Raw genomic sequence first — 25,630 nt, forward strand, 5'->3', positions numbered from 1 at the left:
CGCAATAGTCAAATAGCGGGGGTGAGGCGTAAATCCAGCCAGCACCGTGTGGCCCCTGGAATTGACAAAGGGCCGAGTCTAGCCGGTGCAATCGCATGGGGAAGGGCGCCATTAAACCAAATGCTATGCTGCCAGGCTGAAAGTGGAATCTCCAGTGTCCTATATGGCGTATAATTTGCTGTACCCGTGTGTGAGTATATGAGTGAAACGTATTATCATCCGCATTCACTGCCGGGAGCGTCACCCAAGAGTAAAACAACTCATAAGGGTGGGAGCCATCAGCCCTCACCACAAAAATAACGGCAATCCCATCGTCCGGTACCCCATACTGCGTCAAATGATGCCGCAAAGGCGTACGACTATGCGCTGCAATTTCGACTGCCATAGGGACACAGAGAAGAACAACAATGGATTTTACAGTAGCACACGGGTTCAGAAATATAAAACACCATTTTAATTTATAAGCTTGTATGAACCTATTATGTTACTAACAGGTAGGTGAAATCCGTCACTCCCGTTAACCGGAAACAAGAGTGAGGGTGTTGTGGACTAATATAAGCGCTACTAAGGCGTTTCAAATCAAAAGACCAGACGTTAGGTGCGCCATGTTGCAGGGATTCTGCTCATGCACAGAACTATGCACAGGAAACCAGGACCTCAGTGAATTGTGGTGTACCAAAAACTCACTTCAGTACCCAGAACCCCTATCCGACCAGCATCAGTGTCCCATTCGTTATGCGTATCATCTTGGAGGTCCCAATGTATGGACAACCCAGAACAAGCGACTTAGAGTTTTCTCAGGAATGGTGGGAATCAGAAATACCTGTTCGCTATTATACATATATCAATCCACAACAACGTAATCAGAGACACGGTAAAGTTTAAAAGGTTTATTTTATAAACTATGTGTCCTAAGATGCAGTACTTTGGCTAACATAAGCAGACAAATGATTATAATTAAAACCATCAGCATTGTTACAATACCATAGAAAATAAAAGGAGAAATCATAGTATAAATGACAGTGGAATACAGCCACCTTCCTTTCGCTAGTAAACTAATATTATTAGACTAGTAGAAGGTCTCTAGGCTTGAGTGGGGAACCTCATACCGTAAAGATCAGCTTTATGTGGATCACATCACCGGATCAGCTTTACTCTGCGCTTGGAAATGTTCTTCTCCAGAATGTGTTTCAAAAGCATGCACACTGTTAATATTAAAGGCTCTTGACATTCAGGTATTTGCAGCTGCGTGCATATTATGACTAGAGAGTGGGCCGATCAACCTGGATTCAAAGACATACATTGTCTGGCTGCTCAAAGTGTTTTGCACACAATGTTCAGACCAAGGTCGCAGTGCACGTCTAGGGAGGTGAACAACAGACAGTTCTCATGTGAAGAAAAGGCAAGCAAGCAGTTCTCAGATAATAACATGTATCTGCAGTGTTGCGTGCAAAAGCAGCAAAAGTGGCAAGATGGCTTTCTAAAAGCTAACGCGCTTATGCTAACATATCAATGTATGCTTCTAACCCGCTACCTTCACTACAAAGGCTAAGCTGAGCACACAGTAGCAGAATGTTTATGTGTGGGCCAACAACCCCTACTCCCATGACACATGTTAGAATGCCTGGCATATTACTTGATCACTCAGTATAAATATGATCTGTTGCTACACAGCTCCCAGTGAGGGTGATAGACCTCTACTACTACGAGGGTAGCAAGTAGTGTGCCCCTCCTGATCTAACCAGACCGCAATCCATGAGACAGGACTATGTCTTGGTGCACAGGCATAATCTTTATTCACTGATGATTACAAATCGTCATCAAAGATACAGATCTCACCACAGCTGATGCTCTCAGGGCAGCGGTTCACGTCTACTACCAATGTGGGGGACTTTTCAGTCTCAATAGATACCCCTCTCAGATAAGGCTACCACAAACCCAATCCTAGCTTCAAGCGGTTGGATCATCGAATCAGTGAAACTAGAGGGAAAGTCCCTCAGCATTCCAGTGGCTTAATCTAGTTCTGTGCTCCGCTATGTAAGATAATGCCCCACCCCCAAACTTCTATATGGATTCTGCTGTTTTTTTACTCTGAAGTTCACTGGGCTGTACTGACTAGGTCCCAGTGCATGTGCTCTGACCCCCTCCAAAGTGTATGTGCAATTGGATAATACATAATTGGCATAATTAACTTACCTGAAAGCCCCCAGTATATTGTATAAGGCTGGGCGTAGTTCGCGAAGTGGCACTTCGCGAAGCTACGCAAAGTGCAGTTCGCACTACGCGAGCTATGCGTAGCACTTCGCGAACTGCGTAGTACCTTGTTCGCACTGTGCCAGATGTCGTTTTCAATGATTGCACAGTGCGGACAAGCAACCGGCACTGTGCAATCATTGAAAATGGCATCTTGCACAGTGCGAGCTGTAGTTTTCTGCTGCTCGAGTAGATTTTTACTCGAGCGGCAGCTTTCTCAACGCGAACTGGTAGTTTCTCATCGCGAGCGTTCGCGAGCATACGTGACCACTCGCAATGAGAAACCTGACCTCCTCGCGTTGGGAATCTCGTCGGGAGGTTTATTTTCCATGCTCGCGATCGCCAACTTGATGTTGCTGATCGCGAACAAGGAAAAAGTCTCGCCGGGATGTCATTTTGCTTGCTCGCGGTCGCCAACTTGACGTTGAGGACCGCGAGCAAGCAAAGAATGACCGCAGCACTACGCAACACTACGCTACGCGTGTTCGCACTGTGCTACGTGCAATTCGCGTAGTGCGAAGTAGCACGAACTTCGCAAACTACACGAGCGTAGCGTAGTGCTTTGCCCAGGCTTAATATTATACCCAGTGTATCCAGGGCCTGTAGGTTAAATGTCACCAGTGGAATGCAGCACTTATTGTGCCACCACGTCTGTGAAAACATGGATTTAGGTCTGCCATCACAGCCTAGTTGAGCAGCTTTAATACTGCCGACTCTACAAGGCAAAACAACTAAGGGTGGGTGGTAAACTCTGCTCTGCCAGCGGAGCTCACAGATTTTTTGTCACTTTGCACTCCACTTGGAGGGTGTAGTTTGGCAAAAACTCTGCCTACGCCTCTTAGCGGAGATGACCGGCAACCACCCACTTCCAGACACCTCTCCCTCACCGAATTAGCTGCCGGCTTGCTCCAGCAGAGAGGCTGCATGCTAGCAGCAGCAGCGGCGGAATTCACCTGCTCCCGTGCATGGCCGCAGGCCGTGAGCCGTGTGGAGCCCGATTGACAGCTGCCTTGCTTGAGTTCCTGTGGGTGCTTTACAGTGGTGTGGCCTGCAGCGATGGCATGACGCGGACGGCTGGTGGCCTAAACAGTGAATGGGCCTGCCTGTTGCCTACCTGAGGCTGACACACACTGACCGAGGGCAGAGGAATTCATGGGGGCGAGCCACAGGGGCCACAGGCGACCGGAAGGATTCTGCTTTGCCTGGGGACACCGCGGTGCTGAAGAGCCAGACACAAACAATGTCGCCTTGCATGTGAGTGACCCACCTCATAATTTACTGTGCAAGCAATGCCATCACAGTGGTCAGGGTGAACGTGGGTGAGCGACAGAAAGAAAGGGAGCTGAGGGCAGAAGGGAGGGCAGCTTATGTCAGCACATGCAAAGGAAACAAAACAACGACTAGGGCCTCGGGAGCTTCTTAAAAGAGAAAAACAATTTAACCAATGGGTTCATGTAATGGATGCACGAAGAAATAGGAGAGAGTGCTGGCTAATTGGGAAGGGGAGCAGTGGCCAACTATAAGTCACACAAACTGGGAAGCGTAAGTACGTTAGGCCAGAGAAGGAAATTACCAAAAACTTGTTTGTTTTGTGATTCCTCAAAAGCGATATTTCACTTCAGTGTCATCAGTTTTAATGTTTGTGCATCACTGTTGTAAAAAATCATGCCGATGTGGCAGCTTGCAGCTGTTATGTTTACAGAGAGCACGACACAGATATTTCCACACATCTGTTACTTCATGTTGTATTTTCAAAAGTATATGCGAGGCAGCATCAGGGATATGAAAGTAGTCAACATGTTGTTTGCACTTGAAAACATGCTCTGAATGTCTAACAGCCTTGCTTTGAATCCCGCGTTCAGTACTTCATGAAAGCTGCACTGTCTGTTGAGCACCACTCAAAACATGTTTCTGTTGTTAGAGTGCATCTGAAATGATATAAGAAGCAGCGTCCATAAAAGCTATCTGGAAACTTTAATGGGTCATTTTTTTTAGTGAGACTGTAATATAAACGAGTTATTTTGTTTAAAATGGAATCCTAGGCCCTGATTATTAGATAGTCCTGTTTGCACAGGAGTTAGCATTGTAAACTGGGGATTATTTACAGGGGTGGGTGAGTGCAGTGAGCAACTCCACCCACTTGCGGAAATCCGTGGAATTCCACAGAATTTTTATACAACTCTGTGGAATTCCATTTAGTGCAACTCGGCGAGCTCCGCCCACCCTTAAAAATAACCCATTTGCCAAGTCTTTATCTTCCTTTTTTAATATTTATTAATCACCACTAGGGCTATCCATATAAGCTCATAAGGCAGGGTGTGGAAAATTAAAAAGAAGGACCTTTTTATTTTGTACTTAGCATGTCCTGACAGTGAAAACTCACAATTGTCTCACAATGCTCGTAGACTCATTGGCTAACATTGTGTTACACTATACCAACCGCTAACCACATATAGTACTTTAAGTTAAATTATTTGTTACATTAAACTTGACATTGCTGAAGTTGGATTTAAAGTAACTTTTAATGAAAAAGTGATTTTAGAAAGTAACCACTTTCTTGCCTCAAACTTCTAGTAGCCATTTCTGATTAACTACAGCAGTTGTTACCAGAAGCGGACTACTGCCCTTCCTTCAGGAGGTGTGAAGCACTCCCAGGAACAGTGAACAAAGGGACCTATTGATGGGAGGAGGTGTAACCAGAGGGCTCTGGACACATATGACCAAAACTTCAAAGGGGCAGCTGCCTCCGATAGGCAAATGCACGTCACACTGTAGTCAGTCCTTTCCTATGTGTAGTTAGACAGGTCTTATGTCTTCCAGAGTGGGAAACCCTTTGCAGAATTGTTTTCCAGGACGGGTAGCTAACTATACTGCACATGCCTCAGAGGTGTGCCCATAGCACTGACCCAGGGAGGAAGGTTCTGGACATCTTGAATTTGGGCAGAGAAATCCACTGTGGGCTTTAGTGCTAAACCCACAGGAAATGATGTTAGAGTGAATAGGTTTGCCCCATAGAATTGTAGCCCCATTGGACAGGGAATTATCACCACCCACAAAATCAAACTTTGCATAAAAGTGGTAGCCCTGGCTACCAACCTCAGCACACTGTTGGACACAGAAAGAACAAAAGTACTGCACCCACTGAGCCTGTGGACCTCAGAAAGGAAGGCTTCACCAAGGAAGACTGCACCTGCTACACCTACTGAGCCAAGACCGAAATTCAGAAAGAAAAGGGCTGCTACTACTGTGAAGAGAGACCCCAAGGGCTGGACCTGCTACCACTCATTCCAAGGACCAGTGAGTGGACTCCAAGGAAGAGTTGGCATTGCTCCACTTAAGCTTCAGGACACAAATGTTAAAAGACCCCTGCACCAGCAAGGTGCCTAGCTGCTAAGTTAGCACTGGCCTTGCTCTGAACTCCGCTGGTGAGGCCCGTGAGATAGAGTCCTCGTCCCACAGAGGTTCCTCTCAGGTCCTGGACCATTGGCTGGTGCTATACTGTACTCATCATTACCACCGCAGAACTGAAATTTGTAAGTCTAAATCAAAAGATAATATTTTTTGGCACATGATCCATTGCTAACAGACCACTAATACTTGTTCATTTGTGGGTAGACTCGACCGCTGTTGAGAAGAAAGGCTCTTCACTGGACTGCTGGACTTCGTCTGTCCCTCAGCGATGATCCCAATGCTAGACTCTAGTACCCTGCCCATCTAACCATTGATGAGAAAAAGAACCATAAAAGTGTGAAGGTAAAACTCTGACTGGGACAAATCTGGCAAGTGAATCTAGCCTACCTTTCACTGAGATGAATCTGTAACTTTGGCTTTGCACCAGACTGTCACATTAGAGGCACATAGACTGCGGCTTAAAGTGAAAAGCCAAGAATTACAAACATTTTGGAGTAAATTGCAGTGATTTCATGAAAACATTGTCAAAATCATAACACTGGCAATCTTCATCATATTCCTGTCTTTTTACTGTCTATTTAAAAATATATACTATTTTTATAAATTAAAATGGGATTTTTATAGTGTCGTTTTTCTTACTTATTGACTGTTTGATAGTGATAAAAGCTTGTTTTCTTCTGAATTTAATCTGACTGCTCTGCACCACAGCTACCTAAGACTGGGGAAAGGTTTGATTTAAAGAAACCTAAATGGGCATGATACTACATAGTGACATTATTACTCGGTGAGGTTTGACAACTACACCTACTAATTATTCATTTTTCTCACACACCACAAAATCTAATCCTTCCAAGGAGATGGACATATTCAATAACAACATGGCATTCACTTTCTTCATAGACATCAACCACTTCTTTGGCTTATGATCTGTTTGCACTACAAACCTAGGGCCAAACAAGTACAGACAAAACTTAGGCACTGTCCACACTATCGCAAAGCACTCCTAGCTACCCAAGTCTGTTTTTTGTCAGAGACATCTATCTGTAAAATGAAAGGCTTAGTCAGGTGCTTTTGGTACTTGAGCATTGAATAGTGCCTTCTTCAGTTCCTCCAATTCCTTTGGTACTCCTCAGTCCAGATCAGCTTTCAGGGCTGCTTCTTGGAGGTCAACGCTGTCAATGGGGCACCTATACTTACATAGTTCACCAACATATTCTGATAATACCTAGTAATTCTAGAAGGTCCTCACCTTAGTCTGAATAGTTGGCACTTCCCACTCCATCACAGACAGAATCATGGCATCTAACAGGTGGATCTTCCAGTTCCCCACCATATGCCCATGATTGACTACAGAGAACTGTCCTACCTGACACTTAGTTGCCTTGATGGTTGATTTTGCCTCCTGTATCCTAGCCAACACCTGCCCTAATTGTCTCTGGTAGTCTTATAATATACTGCTAAACACCGAAATGTCAGCCAGGTATGCCACACAGAACTCCTCCAGCCCTGTCAGAACATAGTTCACCAGACAATGAAAAGTGTCAGAAGCATTCTTCAACCCCTACGTGCATAACCTTAAACTGATACAGCCCCTATGGAGTAAAAATGAAGTCTTCTCCATGGTGACCTGTCAATATCCATTGGCCAGATTAAAGATGCTCAAGTACTTTGCAGCATCTTAGTGATCCACAGGCTCATCTGCTATTAGCACTGGATGGGCATTTGTTTTTTTCACTTCACTGAGGGCTAGCTAGTACTCAAAGAATCACAAGTCAGTAGACCCTTGCTTTGATACCAGCCCAACAGGATCAGTCTCTCAGTGATCCTCAGATCCAACATTTTGGCAACTTCCACCTATTGCATTCCTGTACCCAGTTAGACATTCTGTACATTCTGCCTTTCACTGATGAATGTTTCAGGTGTGTATGTCATGCACACATGGAGGTGTCAACCCTGAAGCCAGTGAAAAGAGTTTGAAAACTGTCCCAGCAGCTCTCTACACTCTCTCTGCTGTTCAAGCGTTAACTCATGTGCCAGCTACACCCTTTCCTCATTGCCATCCCTTATGACACTATGCAGTAAGTCATGAAGAGGCTCACTGTCTTCTTCAACGTCATCTGCCTTGGCCATGGTATTCACTATGTGATCTCTCTTGAGATAAGCTTTCAGCCTGTTAAAATTGAACACCCTCTTGGGTTTTGTTGTGGTGCCTGTATACACCAAGTGGATTTCCTCAGAAACATTCTAAACACCCTTTTATGACCCACACCATTTGCCCTCCATAGCCCTGGGACACATTGGCTTGAACACTAGCACTCCCTAACTTTCCTGACACCAAGTCAGCATAGTTTTCTCATCATACCATTCCTTCATGAGAGCTTGGCTGGCTTGATTGTTTTCCTTTGCTACTGCACCTTCAACTTCCTGAGGTCAACCACATAGCCCATCACATCCTTCTGTGGAAATGCTGAGTTTTTTCCCCACCCTTCTCTGACCAAGGTGAGTGGGCTCCTAACCTGGTGTCCATACAGAAGCTCTAAGGGACTGAATCCTACCCCCTTCTGCGAAATCTCTCACTAAGCAGACAAGAGACTTTGTAGGAGAAAATCCTCCTGAGGTTCCCTGACAGAGTTCCCATCATGTTCTTCAGAGTTTTGGTAAATCCCTCTACCAAACCATTGCTTTGCGGGTGGTAGCCTGTGGTTAAGAGGTAAGTTACACCAGCTTGCTCCCACATCTCTCTCTTGTAAGATGAGATTAAATTGATTCCCTGGTCCTTGGAAATCCAACCCTAGAAAAAATCCCCAGGAGATCTCTTGCTACCACCCATGCAGTCATGCTCCTCAGAGGCGCCTGGTGGCATGGTCCACCACAACCAATATATTTTTATCACTTGACTGTTAGATGAGGGAGTAAAATTGACCAATTATGTCTATTCTCATCCTCCTGAATAAACACTTACAACTGGCATCAACACTATTATTTCTTTAATCCTCCCTTCCGACTTACTATATGTCTGGCTATCAGGACAGGTTAGAAAGAACAGCCCTCTGATTCTGCACACTCCTGGACAGTAGAACAAAGGTTCCAACCTATCCTGGGTATTTCTAATGCCCAAGTGGCCTGACAAGTGCACTTCATAGAAGAGTGAATAAAGGAAATTCTTGTGCACCTTTGGAATCACAAGCTTCTTGCTAGATCCTGACTTGTGATTCACCAGCTCGCTGTACAGTAGGCCATTCCCCCTCCCAAAACATTATTTCCACACCACTCTAGTGCTGACCTAGTCCTGGGCTTCCGTCTGAACTCTGACAAGCGTAGGGCACTCCACCTGTGCCTTGCACAAATCTTTGAGCATAGGTCCCCCAGCAGCTAGCAAATCCTGCAGCTCTGAAAGCGACTCAGATTCTAGCACTTGGTCTTCTTCAAGAGCCTCAACCTCCCCTTCCACTGGAGCAAAAGTGATGTCCCCCATGGCCAGTGCCTTCATGGAGTCTACTCTTATCTGCAAACTACCTTGTTCTGGCCTCTGAAAATTGGGAATGGTCCAAGTTTCCTCCAGAGACTAACATGCAGCCTGCGCCCTGGTCAACACAACTAGAGTGGTCCAAGCCATAAAGGCATCGGGTCCTGGAATTAAACCAGGAGCAATCAAATCATAACCAGAACTCTGTTTTCCTTTTCCTTGGCATTGACCAAGCGGGTACTCTATGTCCTTTCCATTGACAACCAAACAGCATTCTTCAGGGTGGGTACTTTCCTCCTATTGCTACTAACTTCCTTAACAAACCCTATTTTGTCCCTCTTCCAGATGTCCATAACCACTAAGTTGAGCGCTAATGGACCTTACCAGTTCCCCTCACCCACTTGTAGCATACTCACAATCCCAGGCGCAACTGGTGCGGGGTCTTTCACCTGGCGGTCTCCTGGCTGCACTTGCAGCAAGCTGCCACCTTGCACAGTGAAAAACACCCTTGCCCTCCCTTTTCATGATGCCTCTTAATGGACACACCATGACTAACCTCATATTTCCTGACCCTACCCCAGATTCAAATGGAATAAACCTGACCCTTGTCTTCAGCTTTGGCACCAGACTGGGGAGTGCTCTATCCCACTTTTGGTTAGAACCATGCTGTTCATGACCCTTGATTACCCTTTTAGCGAACCACTTGTCAGATCAACACTGCGAGATTCCTGGATCCTTCTCTGTTTGATCTGACAGGTATTGACTAAGTGGGGTGGAGCACTCTTCCATTTAGTTGCTCTGTAATCATCAACTAGTTAAGGGACTGAAATTTCTTGGCCTCCACCTCTCCCACCCTTTCATTTCAATTTGGCAATACTCCATGAATCCATGTCTCCAAAGGAACACCATCCGCTCTTTTGAATTCCTTTAACCTTTGAAGGTACTAGGCTAGCTTTAACCCAAACCTCCTAAACAGAGCATTTTTCTTTCACTCATAAACTATCTGGTTTGCCACAGTCATCCTTCTAATAACTCTGCCCCTTTTAATGGAAAATGCCCCATTAAGGCAGCTGCCTTACACATCTCATTAAAGGCCTGTGTCTTTCGAGCAACCTCAAAGTTCACAGAATATTCCAAGATGTCCTGGCCGTCCATTTACAGATGTACATGATCTTTGGGAACTTTGGCCACATGCTGGCCTGAACTGGTGGCAGAGTCATGTATCTCAGATGAAGCTCTCATCACTGCTATCCTAAGCTTCTCTCTCTCTCGTTTCAGTTACTCCCTCTCCAGTTTTCCTTCCTTTTCCTTTATCGTCCCCTCCCTTTCTTTCTGCGTCTCTTTTCAGGCCCATTCCTCAAGGGTCCCCCGCTTCCTCTCCTGTTATTCTTTGTAAGCCACATTGAACATAGAAAAACTCCCTTGCCCTCCCTTCTGATGATGAATCTTATTAGGCATTATTCTTAGTTAGCTAGTCTCAGCTCCTCCCTCTCAAAATTCCCAGCCTTTTCCTCTTTCTCAGCTTTAGCTCTCCGGAGAGCCAACTGCAAGTTCAGGATCTGTGCTAGACTCAACCCACGTAAGGGGTTTACTCCTGGAATGGGTGCTAGTGGTACTTTAGAAATTCAAGGTCATGTACACTCTGGGGCATTCCTGGATTCCTAATCGTTAGGCATCCCACTGTTTGCCGCAAATTTCCATAATCTCTTTCAGAAGTCCACGGGGCACATATGTATTACTGGACGCAACCATGATGGTTGAGGCTTTTTGCTCCTGATGTCCCAAGGCCGGGCCTACTCAGGGCTCAGAGCAACTGGCCCAGTACCTCTTCAACCCTTGACTCTCAGTGGTAGCGTGGATTGAGCAATTTAAGCTCTTTGGGGGAGATAGGTGTAGTGTGAACACAAGATCACAACTCAAAACACACCCAGCAATCTCAATAAATGATTGTTCAGTCCAATACTTTTTTTGTGTAAAACGCAATATTTATATATGAACACAAAGTATAATAAGCCGAAATAAAATAACATACAATGGGGCCTATTTACAAGCAGAGTTACATTGCTCTTGTACCGTGCAAGGTGGCGCTAGAGCGATTCAAGTCCTAAATGAGATTTAGAAAGCCACAGAAGGCCACTTCGCATGTCCCTAAGTGGCTCCATAAATCTTGAGTAAAACAACCCAGCGCAAATCACTGAAATGCCTTACTCTGCCCTGGGAAGACATTCCATGGGCATTGCTTAGGTGTTCCCATGCAATTTCCATGTTTTTTAATGCATTCCCAGATTTGCTAGAACTGGTAAACCTGGGAATATGCCAAAAAGACAAGCCTTCCCATGGGAGGTGTAACAAATAAAAATATCTTTATTTCTCTTTGTTACTTAATCTTGCTATGTGTGCTGCATTGTAAAGCCCACATAGAAAGAGGAATATTCCTCTCAGCATTGTTTTTGTGTAGGAAGGTTCCGCTTCCTTCACAAAAACAATCTTGCATGCAACGGAGGCACCCTTGCACCATGTTTTAGATTTGAAAGGTTGAATCGTTGTTCTTCCTCCATGTGTCAAGGCCCCCTCTTTCTTCGTGGCTTATGTTAGCAGTGTTTTGCATTAGCTAGCTCACAGTGCCACTAGAATCTCCTTTTATCAGAGAGACTAGTTTTTGGCAACCTCAGAACACAACAAACCCTGATTCCTCAGACTTGTGGAAACAATATACTACTTTTCACCCAGTCACTCATGCTTGCTCATTTTCTCTCAGAGAGATACACAGAAGAAAGAGTCGAGCGTGTTTACAATAAGAATTTATTGCACTGTTGTTCTTCCGTGTAAAATATATGCGCTACTACAACTGTTACACAGTAGCAGAGATATAGGATCAGCAGTACAGTGAATAAAAAGGAATAGTACAGTTCTACCATTTTGCAATAGTCATGAACATATACATGAATATAAAATGTATTTATAAAATAAAGCGTATACTCCTACGATGCCTGTCTAGATGTACCTAAGTGTACCTAGCATGTGAGTAGGTGCGAAAGAGCCTAAGAGCCAAGATTCCCACTAGGATTTAGTCAAACCCCATTGCCTGAATAATGAGAGTGTTGGACTTTGTCCTTGACTCGAGTTGGACACCCCGCAAGGGATAGTCAGTGCTCTGTCAGCTGGAGCGATTGCATGTCAGAGCCGCAGCGTCTCTGGTCATTGTGTCGGCCATGAAGTCTCGGTTCCCTCCTCTTTACTGATAGCAGGAGGTGCTGTATTTATACAGTCCATGTGCATTTATTATGAGGATGACGTTGGGGATTAAACCTTGTGCGTGGATAGGAGAGGTGAAGTATGCCCCCGGGTATCATTCTCATTAATAATTCATATGCGCTAAGGATGACGTCTTAGCAATATTGATTGGGAAGAACCCTCCCTCAGCATAGAAGTAGGTGAAAGGTTTAATCCATAAAACGTGTCAGTCCTGATAAGGCATTCAGTCCCTATAAGGCAGTATGTCCTTATTAGGAGTTATGACCTTATAAGGCTCGTTCATATGAATTGAAGGGGAGATGATGTCAAGCCAAATGCGACAAACTCTCTCCCAGCGGGATGCCCGGGGTCCACATGGTGGAAAACAGACGAGTCATGGAAGCTACTGACACTGGCTCAACTCCAGAACAAATTACGAACAGTCAAAATGACGCCCTTTTGACGGCAGCGGCGCTGGCTGCTCATGATGCCCAAACTGCAATGACTTTGACGCAATCCTCGGATGTGGGTACAGTACGCTCAGAATCTGAGGCTAGCTTGACATTGTTTCCGTCGATCACTGCACAGACTGTAGGCGAATACTAAAACTGTGTTTCAGGGATGGTCGGGAGTGGTAACGTAAATGATATTCTGCACTATGCTTTTTGATGATATATATTTCCAGAGGGTCTAGTTACTAAAAGCTGTAAAGGGGAATGTATCGGCATATTAAGTTCATTCTTCTAATGTGCATTGTAATTTCCATTTTGGAATGGAACAATTGCCGCCTCATCCCCCCTAGCGACTGCACTATGGCATTTTTTGTTTAAAGTTCATGTTGAACTTTTCTTTCAAGTTTGGTCCTCTGTTGTTCTCTGGGGGAACCTAGTATTGGGGGGGTTAGTTATGCATGCTCGGCCTACACACACATGGCACCTGTTAGGCTTAGTAATTCACATGCTCTACAGAGATTATATCTCCTGATTCAAGATGGCGTCACTTAACAGGTATACATGCTACACCTGGAATGTAAGGGGCATAGGTTCGGTCCACAAGAGACACCGTATTCTGGCGCAGCTGAATAGAAGGAGAATTAATATAGCTTTCCTTCAGGAAACTCACCTTAATCATGACGAAGCGTCTAAGTTACAGAAGAAATGGAGGGGACAATTGTTTTCTACGTCCTATTCCGCATTTGATCGGGGGCAGCGAACTGGGTTCGAAATAATACCCCCTTTAGGTTACTGGAGCAAAAAGTGGACCTACATGGCAGATATGTATTGATCCATGGCTTATTGGATGGGGCACACATCGCTTTTGGGAGTATATATGCCCCGAACACCGACCAAGATAGATATCTGGAAGCCCTTAGTGTGGCACTGACGGACTGGTCTGGTTATCATTGTGTGTGAGTGGGTGATTTTAATGCAGTATTGGACATTGATCTAGACAGGTCACACCCCCGTTACGTACAACTGAATGTAAAAAACAAGCAGAAGCGCTTAGGGGCTGGGCGGAGGGTTGGGAACTGCATGATACATGGCGTGTGAGGAACCTGAGACATAAAGAATATTCCTTTTATTCCCCACCACACCGACTACATACTTTCATAAGACAGATTTTTTTTCTCTGGGGCTTTACTTGGTTCTGTTAGTAACGTGCTGCACATGGGTAAGACATTGTCGGATCATAACCCGGTAGAGTTAATACTCCAGTGGGGTAAAATCCCAACCCCGATACCGACCTGGAAGTTACAACCCCTATTATTGGAAGACCATGTCTTCCGTAGCACATTATCAGAGGCGATTGTTAATTATTTCTCCGAGAATAAAGGGTCTGCTAGTATGCGTCAGCTGGAATGGGACACCTTCAAAACAATTATAAGGGGAGTGGCAATTAGCACGAAGACGGGAGCCCGACTCACCCTGATAGACCGGATAACGGAGATTGAAGGTAAACTGAATACACTAGAAGGGGAGGCAGCAGAGACAAACGCGTAATTGACGCAGCTACAGGAGGCCAACATACAATATGCGGAGCTTCTAGAGGAACTGCGCAGAATTACCACAGCTAATACAGCAACACAGTAAAGAACTAGCACAACCGGTGAGCGGGATGGAAATCCGTCAGGTGATTAAAGCTCTACCACGTAATAAAACCCCTGGCAACAACGGCCTACCTGTTGAATTTTATGCTGTATACGCTGATTTGCTGATACCTCATTTACAGTACCTGTACCACGAGTCGCTGGAAACAGGTATGCTCCCCTCCACTACATTGCAAGCGACCGTGGTTTCACTTCTGAAGCCCGGACGAGACGGTTCCGACATATCGGGATATAGGCCTTTATCGTTACTAAACTCGGACTATAAAATCTTAAGTAAGTTATTAGCTAACCGACTCTGTCAGTTTATCCCAAAACTGATACACACTGATCAAAGCCGGTTCGTACCGGGTAGGAGTACGGTGCTTAACATTAGACGATTGCATCAAATCATGACCAGTACACTCGACACGGGGAAAAAGAGGGCTGCATTTCGCTTAATCTACGACAGGCGTTCGACTCGCTGCATTGGATTACATGTTTTACACCCTCTCTAGGTTTGGTATACCAGCAGAATATATAACTAAGATGATGCTATTACCAAGATTGCTTTATTATTTCACCAATCTACCTATACTTGTACCAACGGGGATCTTTAAATTGCTGAATTCTCTAGTAATAGCATTGATTGGGGGCACAGGCCGGAGACTAATTGGCCTACTGAAGCTACAATTGAGTACAAAACAGGGAGGACTGGGGGTACCAGACTTGAAGGCGTACTGTTACACTAGCCAGCTGCAATGGCTGGCGTACTGGTTGGCGGGTGGTAACTTACAGGAATTAGATATGTCACACTGGGAATGGGACCATGGAGATATCCACAGGCTCTTATTGCCCAGGGCCAAGATCCCACCATCGACACCCCACCTATTAAGAATAGCTATAACATATTGGAGAAGCGCACTGAGATACACGAAACGGGCGCCACTATATGCTCCTACCATCCCACTGCTGGTTCTTCCCACACAGTCAGGTGTTGTTACTAATCGTAACCTGCGGGCATGGTCAGACACGGGAATTACTACAATTGGGGTGTTCTTCTCGGAGGGTACCCTAATGTCACACGAAGCCTTCGTGCAGGAGCATGGAGCTTCAGATAGACTTTTCCTATTACACACAAGTATCTCTAGATTTATTCGGGACACATGGACTCAGGGGGGTGCCGAACCCGATACACACACGCTACTTACTATGCAATACCTAATGGGACACGGGGCGCGCCTGACCAAATGGCTATATTAGGGGATCCGTCCCGTAGCAGCAATCTCGTTGCAACCACTCCGTGACAAATGGATGAGTAATGTAGGCCGTGCATTTACAGACAAGGAATAGGACACCATACTAGATTATACCAAAAAGGTGTCTCGTAATCCCAAATTTAAATTCATCTAATTGATGCTGCTACATAGAGCCTATCTGACCCCACGTAGACTATGCACCATGTTCCCGGGAACGAGGAATACATGTCCGCGATGTCACGCACCCAACGCGGGGCTAGTACACATGGTATGGGACTGCCAGAGATTAGAGCACTACTGGGCATCTGTGTGTCAAATACTGAAGGATATTGCCCCAGTGCGCAATAATGATTCAATGGAATATTGTATACTGGCCTGGGGCCCCGTGGGAAGAAGGGTAATCCAACTCATAAATTCGCTAATCTTGCGCTTCTCTTAGCTAAAAGAAACATTACAACACGATGGAAAGCCACTAGGGTGCCATCCTTACAGGACTGGCATGCGGAAATGGTCAGCTGGGGTAGAGCAGAGGGGGCTGAACTACAAAGAGAAGAGCACAGGGGTTTACGAAAAACACTGATATCTATGGCTTGGAATGTATTGATGGAGGAATATGGTGCGATTGACATGCAATCATACTGAGAGGACATTGTTGCACCTAGCCAGACCCCAGACTGCAGACAGTAATCGCACATGTCAACACTGACAGTGGTTTTATTACAGAAAAGAGTGGGATGCAGGCAGGAATGCATACGGAGAAACAATGCATGCGAAAACATGATACGGGCATGTGAATATATCGATAATGGGAAGAGTTGGCCGGGTTTGCGGAGGGAAGGAAGGACGGGGGAGTTTGTTATTGTTAGTTAGATATAAAATGAGAAGACTTGACTTTGCAAATTTAAAATGGTATGCATTGGCTGATTCCTGTTGGATGCGCGTGAGTCAAAAGATCGCACATTGTTTTACAGCCATGGACCTACTCTATTGTACCCAAGAAATGTTGTAATATTAATTACGAATTGTGGGAGGTCCTCAGGGATATTGCTGAGATTTGCTGTATAAATGATGTAAACGCATACGACATGTACTGTACAAATAATATGCTAATTCAATGCCTTTTTCTTACATGTGAAATTGATGTATAAAATCAATAAAATATGTTTTAAAAAAATACATTACTTCGAGCTTCTACAGGGTAAGAGACGCTGGATAAGCACTTGTAAAGGCAATGCCAGGAGTGGCAGCTGCAGTGTGTACACTTGTATGTGGTATGCCTAGGCCAAGAGAAGTAAAGTGTGTCCTGGGCTGATATGCGACACAGTGATAGGGATGGAACGTACATCAGATGATACCCACTAATATGCACTGCAGGTAACAACAGGAAAGATTGTCCTAATGTCAGACTAAGCAGGATAAGAGAAACCGAGTGGGCAGAGGATGTGAGACACTCATGGATACGAGTAGCAAGCAGCATTAGTGTGCACTACTGTCATATACACCCAGAGCAAGAAACGTAGGATGTACATTTCTGTGAAATGCAATAGGGGTATGAGAAGCAAGTTGATGCACTAATGTCACATACAGCCGAAGTGGGAAACGTAGGATGTTTATTCATGTGACATACGGTAGTGTGTATACTAATGTGAAGTACAAAACCAATATGAAAAGGGAGCGCGTGTGTGCTAAATTAGAGCTTGCAGAGAATGGAGCGCACTCGTGTGAAATATACCAAGGAAAACAAGGAATGCGCATGAGAGAGCGGGGGAGCAGGAGGTGAGCCCGGGAGTGGTGCGTGCGTGCGCGCGCGCAGTCTGCTCATTTTCAAGCACTGCACTCATGCTTGTGGCGCCCCGCTGCGCGCTCCCGCAAGGCGGATGCCTCCACAATCGCGAGTGTGTGCTTGAAAATTACCAGAGCGATGGCGCTGCGTAGGCGAGACCTAACAATAGTTGTGACAGCAAAAACACAGGATGTGTATAAGGTACACAGGAAAATGTTACCCTTCACTTATTTTAGCTTATGGGTGTTCAAAAAGGACCAAGAGGGCAACGTTTACATTTAGCTTTTAATTTCCATTTATTCCACTTCAGATCATGCTGTCTTTCATTTGTTATGGTGGACAGCTTTAAACAATATTTGCAACTGCACCTCAACTGCAGCCTAAGTTTTATTCCCCTCAAACAATGCTGACTTTCAATTCTTATGTTAGACAGCTTTAAACAATAGTTGTGACTGCACAAACACAGGATGCATGCAAGTTGCATGGGAAAATGTCACCCTTCACTTATTTTGCTAATGGGTGTCCAAAAGGCGACCAACAGGGCAATATTTACATACAGCTTTAAATTTTCCTTTATTCCACCTCGAACAATGATGCCTTTCAATTCTTTTGATAGACAGCTTTAAACAATAGTTGTGACTGCAAAAACCAGGACGTGTGCAAGGTACATGGAAAATGTTACCCTTCAGTTATGTTAGTTAGCTTATGAGTGTCCAAAAAGCGACCAAGAGGGAAAGATTTACATTCAGCTTTAAATTTACTTTTATTCCACCTCTGACAATGCTACCATTCTTTTGTTAAGTTGGACAGCTTTTTAACAATATTTGTGATTGCCCTTCACCCACAACCCAAGCTTTATTTTCAACTTTACTGTGCCAAAAACATTTTTAAATTCGGGGAACTTCTTGTCTGTTATACACACACTCTGTCCTTTCCATTTCATTTGGAATAAGAAAATGTGCTTCCCACCTCTTTTCACTTGCAATGTTATTGGGGAAATTGCATTCCTCTTTTTTACATGTGCACTTTAATTATTTTGCTCCATAATCACAATAATTTCCATCAATTTGAATTAAATTATTTCATAAATTAAAATGAACTAGTCCTTTCCACTAAACATGGTGCATATTTACTATCAAACTCACGATGCCCCTCGGACTGAAACCTTGAAAATTGCACACACCACGGAGCCTGATCAACATGGCCCATGCCCGGTGGAACTTTAATGGAACTTTCGATGGACCTTTGACGATGTCCCCTGGGCAGATGCCAAAACTGTTTGTACTTACCTCGGTGAACGAGCAACCTTGGCCGGTGCCCGGTGGAGCTGTCATATGCAGCTATAGAGGAGTCTGGCCCTGGTTTTACCCCCTCGGCCGTCACCTACCCAGCCGGTCATCTGACATTGTTTTCCTCGCTTTTCCGTTGTATTTCCTTCCCTCCCCCTCCTCCTCCCTCCTCCCTCCTCCCTCCTCCCTCCTCCCTCCTCCCTCCGTGATTCTTTGATTTAATTGACGTAACTATGTAACCTGTATCTCTGGGCGGATTCCAAAACTGTTTGTACTTACCTTGGTGCACGAGCAACCTTGGCCGATGCCCGGTGGAGCTGTCATATGCAGCTATAGAGGAGTCTGTCCTTTGTTTCACACCCTCGGCCTTCACCTACCCAGCTGGTCATCTGACATTGTTTTCCTCGTTTCCCCGTTGTGTTTCCTTCCCTCCCCCTCCCCCTCCTCCTCCCTCTGTGATTCTTGATTTAATTGATGTAACTATGTAACCTGTAACTTGCTGATCCTCATGTAAAGCGCTCTGATACCTCCGGGTCTAGCCACCACTATATAAAACTTTTCAAATAAATCTTCAAAGCTAAAGAGGAAACTGAAATCAAAAGTTTTTCTACACTGCAAAAACACATGTTAATTCACCACAATTATGTGCTACTTTAAAAGTTAAAAAAAAAACATTCTCTAAATTAAATGTACATTCTATAGTGAGGGTAAATCTAAACTAAACACGTTTACCACCCTTGTTTTATCAATTGAGCATGGTTTTAAATGAAAGCATTTCAGACTGAAAGCATTTTGACCAGGCCTAATTTCATGTCTTTCACTTTGCATGCACCAAAAGTGTCACTTTTAAAAAGCATTTGACTAGGCCTCATTTTCATGTTTCATGTGCCATGTGTTTTCACTTGCCCCAAAATCTGCGTGCCATTTTAAATGCAGTCTGTCTGAAACACAAAAATTAAAGCAATGCCTGAATCCAGATGCAATCTGAGCTACATCCCCTGGACCTGTAAACAGCCTCGATATCACTATTTTCTCTATTTAACGATATCAAAACAACCAGCAGTATAAAAGAGCTAAGTATGTAACATCTGTGGAATTCCTTTTAAATTTGGTTATTGACTCTGAACAAAGTGTCATGTTCCAGATTTTTCTCTGATGAACAAACATATAGCAAACTGAATATTTAAATATATATGATTGGATTTTGAAGGGTTCACTTTATTTTCATACACATGATAAATGCTAGATCTAACTTTTAATTTACTACAAAGACCGACGACATGTTTCAAAAGATGGATATTATCTGCACTCTTGAGTGCAGGGTTTCTTCGAATATGATTTTGCAAAGGAGAAGTTTATTTGTGTGCATTTGCACTGCAAGGATTCAAACAGGTCACTCTTTAAGAAAGCTCACACAGATTACGCTTCTTTTTCAGGTTTCAGATGCAGCTACACTCCTGCTTGGGTTTTACAAGTTATCCATATAGACATCCTGAGGTCTAGGCGCGTATGTGCTTGGTAAATGTTTCAAATAACACAGAAACACATATAATCCTGCTTCAGTTAAATCCAGCTTGGTTTTCACTGAAAAACTAAAGTTAGTTGAATGCACAGTGTATCTGAATATATTTCAGAATGCAGAACTTTCTTTAAAAGCATCAAATAGGAATGGCTACATTGTATGCATTATCAAGGCAAAATCAGGCCATGGAAACAGCATATCCAACCTTGTGGAGTCCTTCTGTCATAGTTTCCCATAGTGTCCCATTGGAGGTTTGAGACTTACATAAAACAACCAATTACCATGGTGAAATATTGGTCCATGGTAAACTACTAAGTCTTGCCAAAATTGGTCCACTGGCACTCGATGAGGGCCTGGTACCTGGTCCACCAAGCAGCATTTGGACATCATTTCCTGTCTATTGATACCTCATTAGTATTGTAAAAGATTCACAACTCCTGATCTCCACTAACACTTTGTGCCATTTTTGTGTCTTTTTATTTATTAAACCTCACTGTTCTTAATTAAACTGTTTGTAAATGTTAAATCATGTATTTTTTCACCATAATAACCTTGTGATGGTACTGTTCATTCCCCACATTCATATAATTTCCAAAGTGCCATCACTGTACATCCATTTTGTTTTAATATAATGCACCAACAACTGAGGCTTTAGTACTTCCTGTGTTAGATTAGTGTGCAATGGTTAAATATTCTGCACTTTACCAATACCAATAATCAGTATTTCTTAGTTGATCTACTGGCTGTAAGATGCACAGATAAATGGTACCTCACAATGACTTTGAGCTCACAATATTACTCATCTTCCTCTCTTCATTGTTGCCCAATACTCCTTTGAGCTCCAATGCCATGCTGTACCTGGAATACCTGAAATTGCCTGGATCCAATATATTAACCATTATGGTCATTATGCAACTGTGACGTCATGAACAACAGCTCTCTTGACTGTGCGCTGCTCCATTGTCCTTGCACTGCGCATGCAGCTCACGGACACAGCCTCAAGCATGTTTTTCAGTTGCCGCTTTTGGGGGAGTCGACCAGTCGCTCATAAAAATCATAATCGGTTGGTCTGCTTCAAGGACAACAACTGCACAACTCTGGTTCCAACAGCAGCAGCAGCCAGCAGGAAACCTCTGAGTTTCCACTCAGAAGAGTCTTTGTGACTCTCCTCCTGTCAGCAATGCTTCCTCAAAATCCAATCATTATCACTAGTGGAAAGACGTCACTCCACACTTCTTTCAGTGAGATTTGGTGTTTAATCATTAAAACTAAGCGCCTGGTTTAGATCTTGGCATAGAGGGATTCTCCGTGACAAACAAGACGGTTATCCTGTCCGCTGTATTACAATCCCATATTATCCTATGGAGATCACAATATGGTGGATGGGATATACGTCACATTTGTGACGGAGTATTCCTTCCACAGAGATCTAAATAAATCCCTAAGTTACAGGTAAGACTCGGGCGAGACGCCAATCTTTCGTTTTTTTTCTCCACCACCAACAGTCACAACACAAATCCTTTCTCCCTTCACCTTCTGCTTTCATATTCTACAACCAAGAATGCAGGTGCTAGTACATGTTACCATACAAACACTTAAAACCATACAGTACACACATCATGCCCACATTATGTTGAGGAGAATTAAGTTGAACATGGGAAATACCTCGGTAAATGCAAGGACACCACCAGTGAGTGTCATGGGGCATTATGTAGGTAATTAATTAGAGCCTATTGTTTTTTGAGTGAAAGGCAGCAGGTTAACTTGTACCAAACTCTGAAATTGGAATCTGAACGAGTGTATCTAGCTGCTCAGAGACGAACCTAGGTAGGAGTGAGAGGAGGAACAGAGGTCCAAAGAAATGCCTCCATTTTTCAAACAGTAGTGATAGACCCACACCATTAAAGAAAGATGTTGGGAACCAAGGACGGAAGAGACGCTTTGGCACCTAACAGGAAAAGGACCAGTGCTTTCAATTCTGGATGTGATAGCAAAAGAGAGGGAAGTCCACATGATGCAAGAAACGACTCGCTCATTGGCACTCCTTACAGATAGCCAGTTTGATGCTTGGAGGGCATAGTTTCCTAGATGGAGGGGATGAGAATGCCCTTTTGAACTCTAGTTTCCAGACAGGCCCAAAGGATAAACTTGTGGTAGCTGAGAGTTATGAGAAATATATTTAGGAGGCCTCAGTGAATGTAGTGGTGGAGACCCCACTGTGAGGTACCTGTGCCAGCTGAATCTTGGTGGTAGATCCATTGGTTTCCCCTGAGCACTCTTTGAAGGGTCAGGTCTGCAGGATCAGTAATGCCAATGGCTGTAAGGGTGGCCCTCTATTGACCATGGTCACTCTGAGCTAATGGGGAGTGGCTGTCCACAACAGGCTTAGTGTTTGCTTGAGTGGGCATGTAAACCGCATCCTTGGTAGTGGGCAACAAAGATAGGAGGAAAGAAGAAAGCAAACTGAGTGTGTGAGCCCCCTTATCGGCCCATGGCAAGTCACTAAGGGTATTGACGCTGAGGTTAGGGTATAGGGAGGCAAGTATAGAGCTAGGGGTAGGAGGTAAGTTCGACTAGCATTGGTAAAAACATGTAAGCCAGAAGTTACAATCGTGCACAGGAAAGGATCCTGAGCATGCCTCTAGGGAAGGCACTTCAAATATGAAAATTCATCCGCAACGTCTGAGTGACAGGCAACAGGAGACCGCGGTGCAGACAGTCCCTAGAAAGGAACAGGCAGAGTGTGTTATCCACGAGGGGTTAGACTGTGTCCTAACCCTGAAAATGCTGGATTCTGAGGCAAATACTTGTATCAGGGCACAGACCAGGAGCAGAGAAACCAGTCTTAGATGTCAATCTCTGAGGCGATGAAAGAATGAGTGGAAGAAGGGTGTCTGTACCCTGAACGTGTTGGTCGCTCACGTGAGAGCACAGGAGGCCTAAGATAGAGGGGCAGGAGAGTTTTCCCTGTTTGTGGTGTCAGGAGGAATGGGGTGTGCAATAACAAAGGGCGCCAGTCCTCCTATCCCTGTAGGTACCGTTGTTACATCTGGTCAGAGAGCTAGTTTGAGAACTCAGGGGCAGTAAATAGCTTGCGAATATACCATTAAGATACAGTGGATCCCCGAGTAAGGGACAGATGTATGTCTGCCTCTTACCTGTAGATGAGGTCACCCTATATTTCTCTTCTTCCCCATAGCATCCTTATGTTGGTTTAATAAGAAAGAAAGGAGTTCAGCCCTTTACCCTACTCCGCCATAAGGATCATGGTGCTTGGATGGAACGCGTGGTACCCCCAGTGTGGGGAGAAATTAAAGGGTCTGGATAATGTGTTTTATAGGTGTCCCAAAAGAGCAGTAGGTTAGTATGGACATAATTTATCAATGCAATCTAAGCACTCCCATATTCGTGAGATGCAATAATTTCCTGTAATCAAAAAGATATAGCCAGAAATATTATTTCCGGCCTCATTGTATCCCCGCACCAAAAACCGTCTGGCTCATAATCTGGCCTTTGTGTGAAGACTTGATAGTAGAAAACACTGCATTTAAGACTGTCACTAACTAACAAAGGGCTTTGAAAATGATCTACAATTTTGTGCTCTTTAAAAGGAGAAAAAGCAAAAAAATGTGACCAAAAGGACCACTGTTTGGGTAGCTGCTTTCCGTTTTGGAACTGCAAGATATAGTATTTTGATAATACAAGGCATTTTTCAGAAACGTTTGTGGCAAGTACTGTTTGTTCAGAATGCAATTTAAAGGCGGTATAACCTCTCGCTAAGTCTATAGCTTTAAATGACAGTTTTCAGAAATAATCACAGAGCTTTCACCCAGGTCTGAATCATCAGAGAATTCTTACATTGAAATTCTTAAGAAAACCTTCACTCAGCAACAAAATGTCAGCACGCTCTTACAACTCAATGAAAAGCAGTAACCCAGATCAAAAAAGAAGAGAGAAAAATATATGGTGTTCTATTGGAGGTTGGGCTGAAAAGGTAATGCTGTGCCCTGCTGCCCCCATGTTCATTTCACCCCGACCTCACCTCCTCCTACCCTCGAGGCACTCCACACAGCATGGGGTTAGTGGCACAAAAAGTACCACACTGCACATAATTTAAAGTGACAGGTTCACAAAAAATAGTTTTCAATGTTTATTGTTGATGAATATGTTCCGTGCAAAAATTAATAATTGTTAGTCGTCCTGGCCAGAAACTCACTTTCAAAATCTTCAAATCACTTGACAGTACTGTATTCAAGGTGGACATTATTATCTCCGAGTCTTTTCAATCTCGTGTGATTCAGATTTCAAGAACCAGTGATTTAAAGATTTATATGTATGTACATGTATAAAACTGAGATATTTATAGCTCCTTTGTAGTAATTATTTATGGCTAGGTCAGGGTTTCCATTGAAAAGGCGTTTTTTTGTTTTCATAGTAGCTTTGGAGCAGTTCCACAAGCATTCTCCTGAAAAAGTTCATTTGATTTGGTTTTGTGAAAATTGAAGGAATGGCCCAAATATGGTGAGGGGTACATTTTCGGTTTTAACTCCTACAGAAATCATTGTGCCCCATTACAGAAAAGTATGCGGAACTGAACTACACCAAACGTGGCATGAAAGTAGAGCCTTACCAAAGTAAATGCCTTTTCTTCTTTTGGTATAAATTCTTTCATTTTTTTCTCAAGTAATAATTTTAATCTTTTGGGTGGCCTTGAAAGGGTTGAAAGATATATACTTTAGTCTGCAGATGCCTGGTCATGAGCTGGGTATGCGGACCGTTCATAGACCGTAAACTAAGTAATTACAAATCTGATTGGACGAGAGATTAAATTTTTTGCCCACCTTCCCTTTTAGATCCAAGAAGTAAAAGTTGGGTTCATTGATTCAAAGTCTTTAATTGACTTGCAGCAACTCAGAAAATGTGGCTGCAGCTGCCATTACATGATAAGGCTTAGTCCCTGAATACTGAAAAAAATAAGGAACATAAAGGGGACGGGATTAGCAACAGCTGACATTCCTGGCCCAGGAGGGAGGCTAAGGGGTCTCCCTAGATTAAAATGAAAAAAAGTTAATTTTGGCACAGGTTTGCGGACCTTGACATGGGTTTTGCAGGCGCCAGTATGGCTCCAAAGCCCCTGAACCTTGCTTTGTGGTACTTTGAAATTTGGGACCGCGTAGGAGGCAGGGCCCTACCCCTGTCTATTCCGGTATTAGCGAACCGCAAATGGCCAATACGGTATGTACAAGTACTTTGCATAACAATTCATTGATAAATATACTATGTATACGATGTTATGCATTGGCTCCGTGGGTTCCATCTTGGAGCGGTGG

This window comes from Triturus cristatus, chromosome 1_2, assembly GCF_964204655.1.
Source record: "Triturus cristatus chromosome 1_2, aTriCri1.1, whole genome shotgun sequence".
In the NCBI taxonomy this organism is placed as follows: Eukaryota; Metazoa; Chordata; class Amphibia; order Caudata; family Salamandridae; genus Triturus; species Triturus cristatus.